Genomic DNA, 14,520 nt, shown 5'->3' with positions numbered 1-14,520 from the left:
ATGGAGCCCCACGGAGCCTCCCTCCTCTGCCCTGAGGCTCCCACGAGGCCTCTCCCCCAGGTCGCCACCTCACCCGGCCCCCCTCCTGATGTGCCCTGCACCTGTTACAGGAGTGTTTCAGGCAGGACCCTGCCATTGTCACCTCCTGCTCCCACTGGCCTCTAGGTGGACTCCTGAGCCCCCTCCCCACCCATGCACCTCACCACCCCTCAGCCCTCCTCCAGTCCCCACCCTGAGGTCCTCACCACTGCCCCTCCGTGGGACTCAGTGGGGCAACTGCCAACCTGCTCCATCTTCCTATTTGCTGTTCTTGCACACGCTGTTCCCTCTCCCAGAATGCTCTTCCCACCCCCCACCCCCCGGCCAGATCCCTCCTCCCTGTCACCTCCTCAAGGCTCAGCCCAAGGGCTTCTGTTCCAGGGATGCACCCCCAGGAGTAGCCTGGTGGCCTCCTCCCTCACCAGGAAGGGCTCTCTGTGCAAACAGGGGGCTGCAGTGACCGTGGTGATAAGCTGGGTGTCACAGTCAGACAGATCCAGGTTCGAATCCGCACAAGAACAGCGACACCACCGGCAGGCCATCCATCTCTGCGACAGGCAGCTTCTCCACGTATGAAATGCAGGCAATGGCGTGACCTATCCCACAGGGACCGTCCCTCATTCGTTCAGCAAGTCCCTACGGAGCATCCAGTACGTGCCAAGCATGGTTGCAGGTGTAGGGAACAAAGCAGTGGAGAAACACCAAAGTCCCTGCTGCCAGGCTGCTGACCTCCCGGCAGAGAGAGGCAGCAACGACAGGACAAACACAGAAACTACCCACCCTGTGGGGAGTGAGTGTTACAGCGTCAGGGACCGGGGGTGCCGGGGGGAGGCTAACCGAGCCTGTGAGTGTCTGGAGAAGTGTCCCAAGCTGGGGACACAGCAAGTGCAAAGTCCCTGAGGCAGGAGGCTGCCTTCGAAGTCCGAGGGGCAGCAGGGAGGCCACTGTGGCTGGAGGAGAGGAAGGGGCAGGGAGGAGGCCAGAGAAGGGACTGGAAGGGCAGGCAGGGATGTGTGGCTTCAGGTCTGGGGAAGACTCTGCCCTCCCATCTGAGATGGAGCAGTGGGAGGGGAGCAGAGGACGGGCCTGACGAGGCTGAGATTCTAACCAGATCACTGCCTTGGGGGCCAGGGAAGACCTCTGAGGAGGCCTGGGGTGCTGGAGCCGGAGGGAGGAGGCAGTGGCAGGACTTGTCAGGTTCTGAACGCCACGTGAACAGATGGGGTGGACCAGGACACGGAAGGCACTTCACAGTGTGTCTGGCATGAGTTATACATTCAGGGGGCAAGAGGAGGTTGCCAGTAAACAACAGAAATATACAGGGGACGATGCCCATGATTGAGGCCAAGGCACAGGGTGCGGGAGCCTGAGGGAGGGGAAGGTGGCTCTTCTGGCCTGGGAAGGTGGAGTCAGGGGTCATGTGGTCCTGATGGGAGAAAGTAGAGGATGCTCCCTACTCCTGCTCCCTCCTCGTCCAGTCCCAACCCTCTGGGCCTGCCTAGGCAGGACCTGGTGGCCCCTGGGGTCCATCGGGACTCAAGGTTGCCTGGGAGACACAGCCTGTGGCCAAGGGGTCCGGCTGCAGGGGAGCTGGGTGCCCACTGGTCCCCGAGCCAGGACCTTCTCACTCAGCTGGCTGCTTGTGTGACCCCTGGCCCTGCAGCTAACTTCCTGGTGGCAAAGGGAAGTGGTGTCTGTGATCACGCAATTGCTCCTTGAAAGGGAAGGAGAAACATCCTGGAGCTGAGCACAGAGGGGGCTGGTGCAGAGCAGTCCTGCCGGTCAGCGGGTTTCATTTCAAAGTGTTTCTTTGTCCAAGAAGTGACCCCAGTCCCGAGCCCACCATGTAGCAGCAGAGGGGACCTGGGCCTCTGGGGTCTTCCCCGTCTCTGGGTCTGTGCCCCTGGGCGAGTCCCCTTCCCTCTCCAGGCCTCCGTGGCCCCTGCTTGTGTCGGTGGGTGTGTTCGTGAAAGGAGAGGGTCTACATGAACTCACAGCCACGAGATGTAACATCCCCCACCGGTGGGAAGAGTTCCAGTCCCAGGCCTCCTGGCCTCAAGCTCCCTCCCTCCACCTCTGTCTATACTGCCAGCACCCAGCACACCGTACGTATATCATAGTGCCCTCCCCGACCCTGCATCTTCCCGGCTCCGTGCTAGGTGAGTTCTGGGACTGGCAGGTGCCCTCGGAGGTCCTTCCTACACCAGGATGGCCAGCAACTGCTCAACTGTACACAGACGTGTCCAAACTACACAAATGCATCCCATAAACCCAAACTAAATGGACCCCCAGCTCAGTGTTTCCTTAACCGAATCCCAAACGTGTCTACGGCTGTGCCAACACCCCCAACGCAACGGTGACAGAGACAGTGGGATGGAGACAATGACTGTCACCAGCTGCAGCGAAAATATCTCACTTTGGCAAATTCCGTGGATACAGATACAGAGGACCAGGACCGGGCCTTGGAAAGGGTCCGTGCACGGAAGGGGCCAGGATCTGACCATCTTCAGCTTCAGGGTGAATCACCCTCTGGCTGGCTGCGGTCTTCTTTGAAGCCTAAGCCCCACCCTCCAACCCCAGATGCCCATCAGAGTCCCTGTTCTCTGACAACACCGACAGCAAGAAGGCCCTGGTGAAATCTGTTGCCAAGTGCCCCGTGTCCTGCCAGGCCAACCCCACTTCAAAGATCCTTCTGGGTGAGTTCCGTATCGAGAGGCCTCCAGGCATGGCGCTGGGCATGAGAACATTCAGGACCTCTGTGGGCCTCCCGCTACCCATGTGACGGTGACCCCGTCCCCGAGTCTTCCCATCTGTGAGATGGGGCCCCGCCTCCCTCACTGGTCTGACCATGCAGCTCTCTGCTCTAGACAGAACAGTGAAGGTCACCTGCAACTTCTGCCCTCGGCCCTGGTTCCGGCCCCCGAAGGAGCCACTTCAATAAGAAAGGAGCTCGTCTCTTTGAATCTCTCATTTGGTACCGACTGCTTTACAGACATTACATATCCTACATCAGCAAATACCAATTAGCCTGTTTAACTCTTCAAGCAGCCCTGCAAGGGCATTTTTATTACCATCATCCCCATTTTACAGATGAAGAAACAGAGGCTCTAAGAGGTTGCCCAAGGATGCACAGCTAGGACTTCCCTGGTGGCACAGTGGTTAAGAATCCACCTGCCAATGCAGGGGACACGGGTTTGATCCCTGGTCCAGGAAGATCCCACATGCTGCACAGCAAAGAAGCTCGTGCGCCACAACTCCTGAGCCCATGCACCACAACGACTGAAGCCCACACGCCTAGAGAGCCCGTGCTCTGCAACAAGAGAAGCCACTGCAATGAGAAGCCTACAGCGAAGAGTAGCCTCTGCCCTCCACAACTAGAGAGAAAGGCCACACGCAGCAACGAAGATCCAATGCAGCCAATAAATAAATATATAAATACACAAATAAATAATTTATTCAAAAAAATAAAGGACGCACAGCTAGAGAGAGGCAGCCTGAGCCCAGAGCCCTGTTCTAACCATTGCACAACACTGCCTCCCTTCTGATGAAGCAGAGAAGGCCCAGAGAGACAAGGGGCCTGCGAAAGATCACACAGCATGTTGCTAGCTGCACAGGAATCCCAGGCCTCTGTTCTTGCTTCTACGCCCCTAGTCCTTATCTTCCGGGAGTAACCTGGGCAGGTTTTTTGTGGGAGAGAAACACACAAAAAAAATTTCTCCTTGAAGGAGGTGCCCCACAAGATTCCTGCGAAAGATTAATAAACTCCTATCCAAGAACACAGTGATTCATGCCAACCCACCCAGTCAATCAGGAATCTGCAGGACTGTAATTTCTATCAAACTATAATTAGCCGAATTTCCTTTTGTAATCTTGGGAATCTGAACAGAGTGCAGCCTGTCATTGGAACCGTAGGTAATGACTGGTCACCTCACGTACAAAACGGTTAGGAGTAAAAATGTCCTACGGTTCCCTTTGATGTTTACAGAGGAATCATGAATGCAAAGACACGAAAAAATTAGTGGAATTTCAAATACAAAACAATTGTAGCCTTGTTGGGATACAGGGTTTCGCGGGGGGAGGGGTGTTGGTAAGGATGTTAGCTCAGGATGGCGTTCTGGCTGTGCCCGCCCCCTCCTTGGGCAAGACCTGCAGAGGGTGGACCGGGGGTGGGGTGGGGGGGGGAGGGGATGGTGGGGTTTCTCCAGGGCTGGCACAGTGCTGGGTGGGCTGAACGCATGCAAGAAACATGTAGGGAATGAATGAATGAACGAATGAATGAATGAACAGAGGGCAGGAGAGGGGTGAGGGGAGCAGCTGGGCCATTTCTCTCTCCTTGGCCCAGTGAAATCCAGTGAGCTGGGGAAGACCCCATGCTTCCACATTCCCACATCTCGAGGTGGCAGGTCCAGGTCTTCACAGTGACAGGGACCTGACCCAGCCATCAGCAGGCACCTGGCCAGTGGGGCTCAGAGAGTTCCCGGGCCAGAGTGGGGCTCAGGGGGTGTCTGCCCCCTTCCTGTGAAGTCACACTGTCCAGTCCTCTCTCCCTGCCAGGGTTCCAGGGACCAAGCCCTTGGTCCATCCGGCCAGGGCAGGCTGAGTGCCCCCCACACCCTTGGCAAGTGCCCCAGGAGATTCCAGGGAGGTGGCCTTTGGGACGAAGCAGTGTATGAATGAAAGAATGTGTGGTAGGAAGTGAGTAGTGACTCAGGGTTACTCAGCCTGGAGCCTGCCAGGGGCCTGCTGAACGAACGTCTGTGGCCACGGCAGCCCCTTACCCTCCCCTCAGAGCAGGGGCCAGTTCTCCCTTCCTCAGGGCCCATCTCTCAGCTGGCCTCGTGCCCAGATGCCCAGAGAGCAGTGGGGAAGAAGGAGCACAGCAGGTCCCTGGACCGAGTCTGGGAATGGAGCAAGGGACAACCTGCGAGCGGGTTGGGGAGGGGCTGAGTTGCTGCCCCCCACCCCAGCCCCAGAACCCGGGAGCCTCTTCCTGCCTTCCTCAGGAGCCCATCTCACCCAGCATCGTCACATTACAGACAAGGAAACTGGGGCCTGGAGGGGAGGTGATTGGCCAAAGTCGAGGAGCCAGTAAAGCTGAATCAGGAAGAGGATCTAAGCCCCCTGGTCCTCGCTGGGATCATGGATGCCCAGGCTGTTGCCCAGTTGGTGGAGGATGTGGGCGTCATGCTATGCACACCAGAACTCCCTTCAGGAGGTCCTGCTGGCCCCAGCAAGGTCTCTGCTAGAATCATCTCACATGGCCCACATTCACTCTTTGAGGTGAACTGATACACTTATTCCACAGTCTACCAACGTGCCAATCCATCCATCACCCATCCATCTAATGTGACCCCTTCCCTGCAGCCTGGCCATATCTTCAGCATCCCTTTGGAACACACACACACACACACACATACACACATCTTGTGTTCCTTCATGACCCATTCTCCACATCCATCTATCCATTGCATCATCCATCCATCCATCATCCCTGCATTCATCTTCTGTTCCCCCACACACTCATCCATCACCTATCGATCTACCCATCACCCATCTGTCTATCAACACTGCCATTCACCCATCCATCCATCTAGCCACACTGTCGTCCACCCACCCATCCAGCCACCCATCCATCTAGCCACACTGTCGTCCACCCATCCATTCATCTATCCATCCATTCAGCCACCCACTCATCAATCCTCCCCTAGACTATCCAGATATTGGTCAATCCATTTATCCTTCCACACACCCATCTGGCCATCCATCCGTCCACCAGTTATTTAGTCACTGAACCAAGCTTAGTAAGCCTTGACAAGACAGCCAGTCCTGTGGCTTTCCTCTACCCCCCACTCTTCCATGGCCCACTGCTTCCTCTCCAGCCATCAAACTCTGTCCATCCCAGTAGCTTCTGTGACTCAGACCATGGCCCATGACCTTCAGGAGCTTCCAGTCACCAGTTTTCTGGGATCTGGACCCAGAAAAACTCTAGATCAGGCAAAACTGCCCCCTCCTTCCCTCCTTGTTGGCTGTGGAGCTTGGACTTGCTCCTGCTGCTACTGAACTTCACCCTTCATGTGGTTGGGGAGGAGAGGCCTCCAAACTCCCCATCTTCCTGCCAGCTCGGTTAGGGACAGCGGGCCTGGGGCCACCAGGAGGAGGCCAGGGGCCGCAGACTCCAGGGCAGCAGTGGGTGTGAGCAATGCTTGCTGCTTCCTGTCTGGCCCCAGCCCGCCCCTCCCCGAGCTCTGAGGTGCAGTCTGTGGTCCTTGGCTTCAGGGCCTAATTAATTCTGGATGGGCCCAGCGCTTTGAGATCGCAGGATAAGAGGGAATTCCAGAGGGGCAGCTCAACCTCCTAAAACCTTAATTGGTTGTGTTTTGAATAATTGTAATCATATCTTACAGCTTTTGCATCTCAAAGTGCTTCTCCCCTGTGATCGGATTTAGCGCCTGCAGCAAACACTCATGGGGGGTCAGCAGGGCGGTTGACAGACCACTGGACCGCACGGCCCCGTGTGACCTTGGACTGGAACCTCAGTCTCCTCCCACCTGGCCGGGGGGGCACGAAGTCAAAATGAAACCTCTCCTGGAGAACCCAGCACGGTGCCCTGTGTGTTCCTTATGGGAGGCTGTGGTCAGCCGGGGGAGGGTGGCAGAACGGGATGGGGCTCTCCCACCTGGCGCTGGGAAACCCTGTCCCCTGGAGTGGTCCAGAGGCACCACAAACATGAGGCTCCCTGGCAACCTCCGGCACCTTCTTCCTCTGGCCATGCCCTCTAGGTTACTTCTGGGCATCCACCAGCCTCATTTATTTTCCCTACTACATCGTCATTCCCCGTTATTAAGACACAGGTACGGTAACTGAACTAGTCTCTACAGGTAACAAATGGCCACAGATGACAGGGGGACCCACACGCAGTCGGGAACTCACGTGGCCCAGCCAGGACAGGGCCCCGGCACCATCGGCCAGCGGACGGCTGCTCTGAGTCAGTGCTGCCCCCTGCCCCTCTGAGCCACTGGAGGCTACAGACTAGGTCGCTGCTGAGACATCTCTGGGGAGAGCCCATGTTTACTGCCCTGCTCCCGAAAGGGGGCCCAGGCCCTGGGTGGCTGGAGCAGGGCTGGCTGAGCCTCTCACTCACAGGACTTCCTCTTTGGTTTCAAGCTCAGGACCGAGGACCACCCCGCCTCCACCTGCCTCAGCTCTTCCCAAACCCACCAAGGTGCCAGGTCTTTGATTCCCCTCTTCCCGCCGGGCCTGGGGTATTGTTGGCACCCTCTGTGGCAGCTGCATGGCTCGAGCAGAGCCTTGGCCAGAGAGGTATCCCTGCCTCCCCTACCAGACACCCCTGCCCAGGCAGCCCCCCCATCCACCCTGCCCATGGAAGGGTCCAGAAGCCAGCTCCCAGAGCAAACCGAGCCCACAGCGGCTCATCGCCATCATGGGAAACGTCTGAGCTGCACAGTTGGGCTTTCTGATTCAACAGGACCCCTGGCCCCCCAGGCCTCTGCTTTCCTCGTTCTGGGCCCCACACTCTGCTCAGCTGCCCTGTTGGCTCTCGAGGCCTCCAGCACCCCAACATGGGCCTCTGCTTCCAAGCCTTTGCACCTACTGTCCCTCGGCCTGGAGCCCTTCCCCATCACTTCCCCTACACTCACACCCCTGGCTAATGTCTCCTCACCCTTCAGGGGTCTGCCCAGGTGCCCCATCCTTGCAGAAGACTTCTCTGATCCCCTGGCTGGGCCGGCATCCTTCTCTGCACGTCTCCCGTTAAGGCACTTCCCACCCTGTGTTCTCACTGTCTGGCTGCCCGTCTGTCTCTGCCATCAGACGGGCAGGTCCAGAGGGCGGGATTGCATCAAGTCACTGATGTGCCCAGAGCGCCCTGGCTGCCAGGGGCTCCAGGACCAACTCATGGACACATAATGTGTGAAGCTGGCAAGACCCCAGGGCTCCCTGCTGAAATGTTGCCCCGGGGGGAAGCGCATGACAGGGCTTGGGAGTTTATGCTCCAATGGCATCCTTTTCTTCTCACCCCTTTATCTTCCCTCATCCTTCAATTCATCCCAGCCTGGGAGGCGGGAACCACAGAGGGGAAGGTGCCCATCAAGCAGGAGGCAAGCTGCCCCACCAGGGCCCTGGCATCCCTGCTGCCCGAAACAAAGACCAGTTGCTCCCCCGGGTAGCAGCAAGGCCTCCATAGCCAGTCCCGACCTCCCGTCCCTTTTCCCCATCTCTGCCCCCCATCCAGCCCCCCACCCCCATCCCTGCCCCAGCTTCCAAGGAGGCTGGAGGGAGAGGCCCAGATGGACGCCAGCCGTCCGGATGCACAAACTCAGGCCTCTTAACCCCCCAGGAGCACCCCGCCCCCTGCAAACCTGCAAACTCCGTGAGCCAGCAGAACATAGGAAGCAGGCAGGTCCTGTTTTTGTGAATGAAACTGTGGCCCCGCTCCTTCCAATGGCTCAGGCCCTGCCGGCCTCGCCTGACCACTCCGTAACCTCCACAGAAATGCTGACAAAAAGGGGAACTTCAAGACCTATGTGTGAGTCAGACAGAGGAAAAAAAGAGGGAAATTCTTCTCAGGCCTCACTCGGGCCTCACACGGAGACCTGCCCCAGGGTGGGAATTACATGCCCGGCCCCTGCAGGAGCCCCCTGGACTCAGGATCTTCCACGAGTAAATTCAGCCTGCCTCCTGGTGCCCCGTCTGCAGGGAGGAGTCACGCCACGCTCTTGCCAGGGGACAGCTACGGAGGATGCTGTGGTCCCTCGCTCATCCATCTGTTCATCCTGCAAGTTCCTATTAACAGTTAGTCTGTGCTGGGCCTCGTGCTGGAAACAAGACATGCAGCATCCCCCCCGGTGGGGCTGATGGTCTTGGGTGGAGGAAGCCAGTGACCACACGTTGAACTGGGTGGTGGGTTGTTACTCATGCTGGCAGAGCCAGCAAGCTCTGTGACAGGGCCTGGCAGGGTCACCTCGGAGGAGGGGACAGGAAGGAGCCCTAAAGGAGGGGACAGAACCACAAAAAGCAGGGATGTCCATTCCAGGTGGCTGGGGGTTGGGGGGGTGGCTGCCAGGGAGGCAGCTCGGGATGCTCTAGAAACTGTGATGAGAAGACTGCAGGACAAAGACGGTGGCTTGCAAGGTTTTGTTGGCCTCCTGAGCTTGGGCAGGGTTTCTGGCCAGTCAAGAAGCAAGGTTGCCGAATGCCCGGGGGTTCCCGCCCTGCAAGCGGTCAGCTCTGGGGTGAAATCACAGGCTCCTCTCCCTGGGAGCAAACAGGAAACCCCCTCCACCCCTGGGGGAGGGGGATGGAGGGATGCTGCCTGCCAGAGGTCCCCAAGCTTCTTCCTGACCTCCGTCCACAGACTCCCCCCCTTCGCCTGCCTGCTTGCCCCCCCGGAGGAATCAGCTCTGCTGTCCCTTTAAAGGGGCCTAAGTCAGAGAGTTAAGAATGAAACTGACTCATGATGGGACGGGTGGTCACTGGGCTGGCCGGATGCCAGGGCTGCAGCGGCAGAGGAAGACGGGTGACCGCAGCTGCCTGTGTGCGCTCTGCTGAGAAGGGCAGAAACCACAAAACCCCATTTGAAATTCCACTGTGCGGCGTGGCTTGTGTAATGAGGTTACCCCTCATAATGGGGGCATTCAGGGCCCACGCGGGCCTGTGGGGCTGGGGGCCTGCCCCCCAGAGCCAGCTGATGGTGATGTCATCTTCCGTTAGGAGTCTCCCCTGACTGCGCCCCCCCCGCGCCCCCACCCAGTGAAGGACTTTTAAAAAAAATGCACCAGGAAACTAAAGTGAGAGCCAGAACGGAAGTCTTGGTTTTATTTATAGTTGATAACTTATGTCCGGCCAGCTCCACGGGAGGCCCAGCAGGGAGGATAAAGAGCCCAAAGGAAGGGGTGACACAACTACTCCAGAGCCCAGGCTAATGTGGGACCTGAGAGCAAGCCCAAAACTTCATCCTGAGCTCCCTAGCAGCCGAAGCAAAGAGGGGAACGGGGTGTGGTAGCACTCCAGCATGGAAAACTGGGATCCTGGGAACCTGGGTTTAGATCCCAGCTCTGCCACACATGAGCTGTAAGACCTTGGAATCTTCTTTCTCATCTGAAAAGGGAGAGGAGAATGCGGATTGGTTCGGAGGGCCAGGCAAGGCACCCAGCACTGCCTGGATGCATTTTAGAGGCTCTACTGGTCTGGGGTCTGCAGGTAGACAGCACAGTTACACCCACTCCTGCACCTCGGTGCATGGCAGACATCACTAATGGATTGCAGCACACTTTCCCCGAGCCAGATTCTGCTTCACAGCCCCCTTGCACACAGTTCTCCAGGGGGCCACGACCAGTGTGCCAAAGGCGGCCTGGGGACTGGCCTGCTTGTCATCCAGCAGCTGAGGAGAGGGCCAGGAGGGCCTCGGTCACCTTGGTCTTTCCAACACCTGGCTGGTGCCCGCACACGGTGGGCATGCAATCAAACACTGTCTAGTAAAGGAGGGAGGGAGAGGAATGGGCGAAAGGAGGAGGGATGAGGGGAGCAGGGAGGACAGAAGGAGGGAGGGCAGCAGGGGCTTGGACTTGGGTAAGTCATCAGGCTTTGCTGGGCCTCAGTTTCCTCATCTGTTAAATGGAGGTTTTCAGTAACTAGCTCTTGGAGATATCCCCAGTAGGAAATGAGGCTGGGCCTGTGAACCAGTAGCACACAGGGAGTCCCACCTTCCACCCCACCCCTCCGGCCCCCCAGGCAAGCAGGAAGGTGACAACAAAGGGCCTGACCTTGGAGGTGGGAGCAGGTGACCCTGCTGGCCAGTCCTCCTAGCTCACAGGCCCCAGGCCCCAGGATCTAAGCAGCCAGCAGGCACCCGGTGCCCCCAGGGCAGGGCCCCGGTTGCAGCGGTGAGGGGGTCGTGGCAGGGTTGTCAGGCCTGTCACAGTCAGGGGCAGCTGTGTTCAGGCCACTGGCTGCTGCCTGGTCCCCTCCCAGTCGGGGTCACGCAGGATCCCCTCGGCATTGGCCAGAGGGCCCGGAGAGGTGACAGCCAAGCGCTGCATTCTTGTGGGACCACGTCATTTCCGTCCAGAGCCTGTTTCCTGTGCACCTCCTCGCACCACGAGCTAATGACCTTTCCAACTTCCACTTTAGAGGCCCATCTCAGGGTGAGCCACGCCGGGCCCTGGCGCCCACTGCCCTCGCAGAGCCGTGGCCCAGAATCTCTGCATCTCCCCCACGCCGTGCACCCCGTGGCATCCGCAGCCCTCCCAAGGCGTGTCCGTGTCCCGGCTCCTGGCTGCAGCCTGCACCTGCCTGTCCTCCGCCTTCCTCTCCCTCTGTCCCTGCCCGGCTCCCATGGCACGTGTCACCGCAAGAGACCTCTCCGCACAAGGCGGAGGGAAGGACCGGGCTGCGAGGACCCGGCTTTGGATGCCCCCTGCACAGAGTATCTTGTCCTGCGTTCAGCTGGGATGGCTGTGGACAAGAGGACAGACAGTGACACTCCCAACCATCGGCAGGCCGTGCTCGTTGACGCAAAAGAGGCAGACACAGCCGAGTCCGGGAAGCGCCACCGCTGCTTGGGGTGCTCAGCAAGGCCGGTCGAGGAGGTGACCTGAAACCAAGGACCAAAGGCAAGGAGGAGGCAGCAAGGGGAGGGGAAGGGAGGTTGCTCTAGGCAGAGGGAAGGGCGTGTGCAAAGGCCCAGGTGGGGAGAGTGCGGAGTGGGGACAGGGTGTGGACAGGACGCACCAGCGGGCCAGCCCTCCAGAGCACATGGAGCGGACATCAAATATTGTCCTGAGTGCCGTGATCGCGGCGTGACCGACTTGATTTACAACCTGGGGAGGGCACACCTGCTCCTAAGCAGATCCTGACTCTCGCAGCCACGCAGGGGCTGCCCCCCTGCAGGAGCCCACCACCGATGTGGCACCGCCTCTGGCTGGGCACTGCCACGGCCTCCAATAAGGTGAGGGCCGGCGGACACTCCGGGCCTGGGTCCCACGGCCTCGGGGTCCCTTCACATCTTCACTCACCAGCCTGGGACCTGAGAGGTGCAGAGACTTGCCCAAACCCACGGGGCGGCCCCAGCCCGGGAGCCCCTCCCACTGTGTGCTTGGAGAAAGCAGATGAGCGGTCTTATCAGCCCAAATGGATGAGGACACCGAGGTGGCTGGCCCCGGCCCTGTGGCCTTGGGGACCATTCTGCCCTCCGCACGCACCAGGCAATGAGCAGGCAGAAGCTGCTGGGCTATCTTGGGTGGGAGGGCTGGAGGCCTCCCGCCGTGTAGCATCCTAGCCTTGCCACCGCCTTGGGTGCGAAGTGCCCAGTGGAGGAGGACCTGGACAGCTCAGCAGTGGCCCTGGCCCTTCCCAGGTGGTCTGTTGGTCTCACTTCCAACATACCCCTCCACCGCTACCTGCAGCCCCGCCTGCCGGGTCTGAGCAGGCCCAGCTCTGCCGGGATGACCACGCCAGCCTCACAGGGAGGCCCCAGTTGCCCTCTGCCTGCTCCAGCCAGTTCTCCACACAACAGCCAAAGCGCTTCCCTTAAAACGTAACAAACACTTCGCTCTCCCTGCTCAGACCCTCCAGGGACCAGCTATGTCACTCTGGATAAAACCCAGATTCTCCACCAGGCCTGAAGGCCCACATGATCACGGACAATGTCTGTCCTCCAGGGGGTCCCAGGCTGGTGGACGGACCCAACAACTGCTCCACCAAAAGGTATGAGGCTAAGGGAGGCCCCAGTTCTCTCTCCCTGGGAGACACCCACCGTGATCCCCAGATCTCCGTAGGGACGGGGCTGAGCTGAGTTCTGCCCCCCCACCCCCCCCAGGAGGCAGGGAAGCTGGGAAAGAGCAGAACCATCCAGAAAGCAGCCTGTGGCTCAAAGGCTGGTGGAAATCCCTGATACAAGTTGTCCAGCAGCTGAACAGGCTGTCTCTGAGGCAGTGAGCCCCTGGCCCCAGAGGTGTGAAAGCTGGGACCCTCAATATGGGGGTTGGGGGGCCAGATACAGCCGGTGGGTGCACCTGACCCAGAAGCGATGACACCGGCAGTTCCCTCCCTCTGTCTCCCTGCACAGGAGAAGCGGAGGGTGAGGGGATAGTCAGAGTATCAGGTGGGAGAGAGCCCCCCACACCTGGCTTCTCGCCCAGCCCCGGCCCTGGTGCACCAAGTCACCTGCCCGCTCCCAGACTTACCTTCCTCCTTTGTAAGAGAGTGGGCGGGTAGATGGGACCCAGACAGGAACAGAAAGAGAACAGAACCAAGACCTCGGAAGTGAGATGGGCGAGGCAGCCTGGGTGGGCGGGGCAGCCTGGGTGGGCGGGGCTTTCTTCCTGCCTCCATTCCTTTCCCTGGGGTTAAGGTCAGGGTGGAGCACCGCCCTACCCAAGACCTGCCCTGGGTGAGTCAGGGCTCCCCGGTTTGCCTGGGTGCCCCCTGTGGGGGATCAACACAGCCGCCTCGTTCAGTGATCCTGGAGGCACCCAGGGGACCGGGGATGACGCAGCCAGGATGCCTTTCCTTCCTCCCTTCCTTCCTTCCTTCCTTCCTTCCTTCCTTCCTTCCCTTTCCAGGCACTATTAAAATATTAGTAATAGTAGGCATACAAATACAGAACACTCTTGAGGATTTCCCATACGCAACGCACCCCATAAGCCAGACACACAGTAAAGCATAAACCCACAAGGCGCCCCCATGAGGCAGGTGGGTGGGAAGAGGGGAGCGAGTGTGCAAGGCCCAGAGGGGAGGGAGCCTCGTTCCCCCCGACTCAGAGTCAGCTCCGTCTGCCCGGACCCTGACAGCAAGCCAGCCCTCCACCCGAGACGGGACCACAGCCACCAGCCAGGAGCCGGCCCCGGACCTCACGGGGCCTTGCGGGCCTTGTCAGGGCCTTGCACTTTATCCCAAGGCCGGGACCCTACTTGTGGCAGGGACGGGGCCTTCTCTGCCACTTTAGAAGTTTCTTCCAGATGCTACGTGAAAGGCCGTTGGAAGGGGCAGGAGGGGAGGTGACCACGGTCACACAGGTTCCTGGGTGGGAGATAGCGGTGGGACAGAAGGGGACTCCGACAGGGCTCAGGGACAGAATCGAGATGACAGTCAAGGAGGGGGGTGTCCAGACAACTCCTGGGGCAACAGAGACGCCATTTGGTGAGATGGGGAGGCAGGGGTGACACAGGCAGGACGTCATTACCCCTCAATTGATTTACCCTGGGCTTCGGATGCCTGTGGACAGACAGCTGCTGAGATGCCCCAGCCGGGTCTGCACCCCCACTGAGTGGAAGGGGAGAGCCTCTGACAGCAGCCCGCCTCTCAGCCCAGGAATCCTGGGGGCCCTTGCAGTGCCCTGCTGGGGCCACTCCCGCTGACACCTGCCGCAGGGCCCCTGCAGCTCCTCCGACCCACGGGCCCCTCCTACCTGCCCCCAGGTGGCTTTCACACCCATCAGCACCACCTACTGGCTGCTCAGGGCAG

The 14,520-nt window shown here is 59.4% G+C and overlaps 1 long non-coding RNA gene across 1 annotated transcript; it reads right to left on the bottom strand.

The window, feature by feature from the left end:
• Positions 1-9,846: 9,846 nt before the first annotated feature.
• LOC130847831 (uncharacterized) lies at positions 9,847-13,373 on the bottom strand. The gene is made up of 3 exons (XR_009052486.1): positions 13,242-13,373; positions 11,346-11,511; positions 9,847-10,155 (listed from the first exon to the last, which is right to left on the bottom strand). It is a non-coding gene; the product is annotated as an uncharacterized LOC130847831 (long non-coding RNA).
• Between the last annotated feature and the right edge of the window lie 1,147 nt (positions 13,374-14,520).

The sequence above is a fragment of the Hippopotamus amphibius genome, chromosome 3, assembly GCF_030028045.1.
Source record: "Hippopotamus amphibius kiboko isolate mHipAmp2 chromosome 3, mHipAmp2.hap2, whole genome shotgun sequence".
NCBI classification, from domain to species: domain Eukaryota; kingdom Metazoa; phylum Chordata; class Mammalia; order Artiodactyla; family Hippopotamidae; genus Hippopotamus; species Hippopotamus amphibius.
The sequence above is the reverse complement of the archived record's forward strand: the minus strand, read 5'-3'. Positions and strand labels throughout refer to the sequence as shown.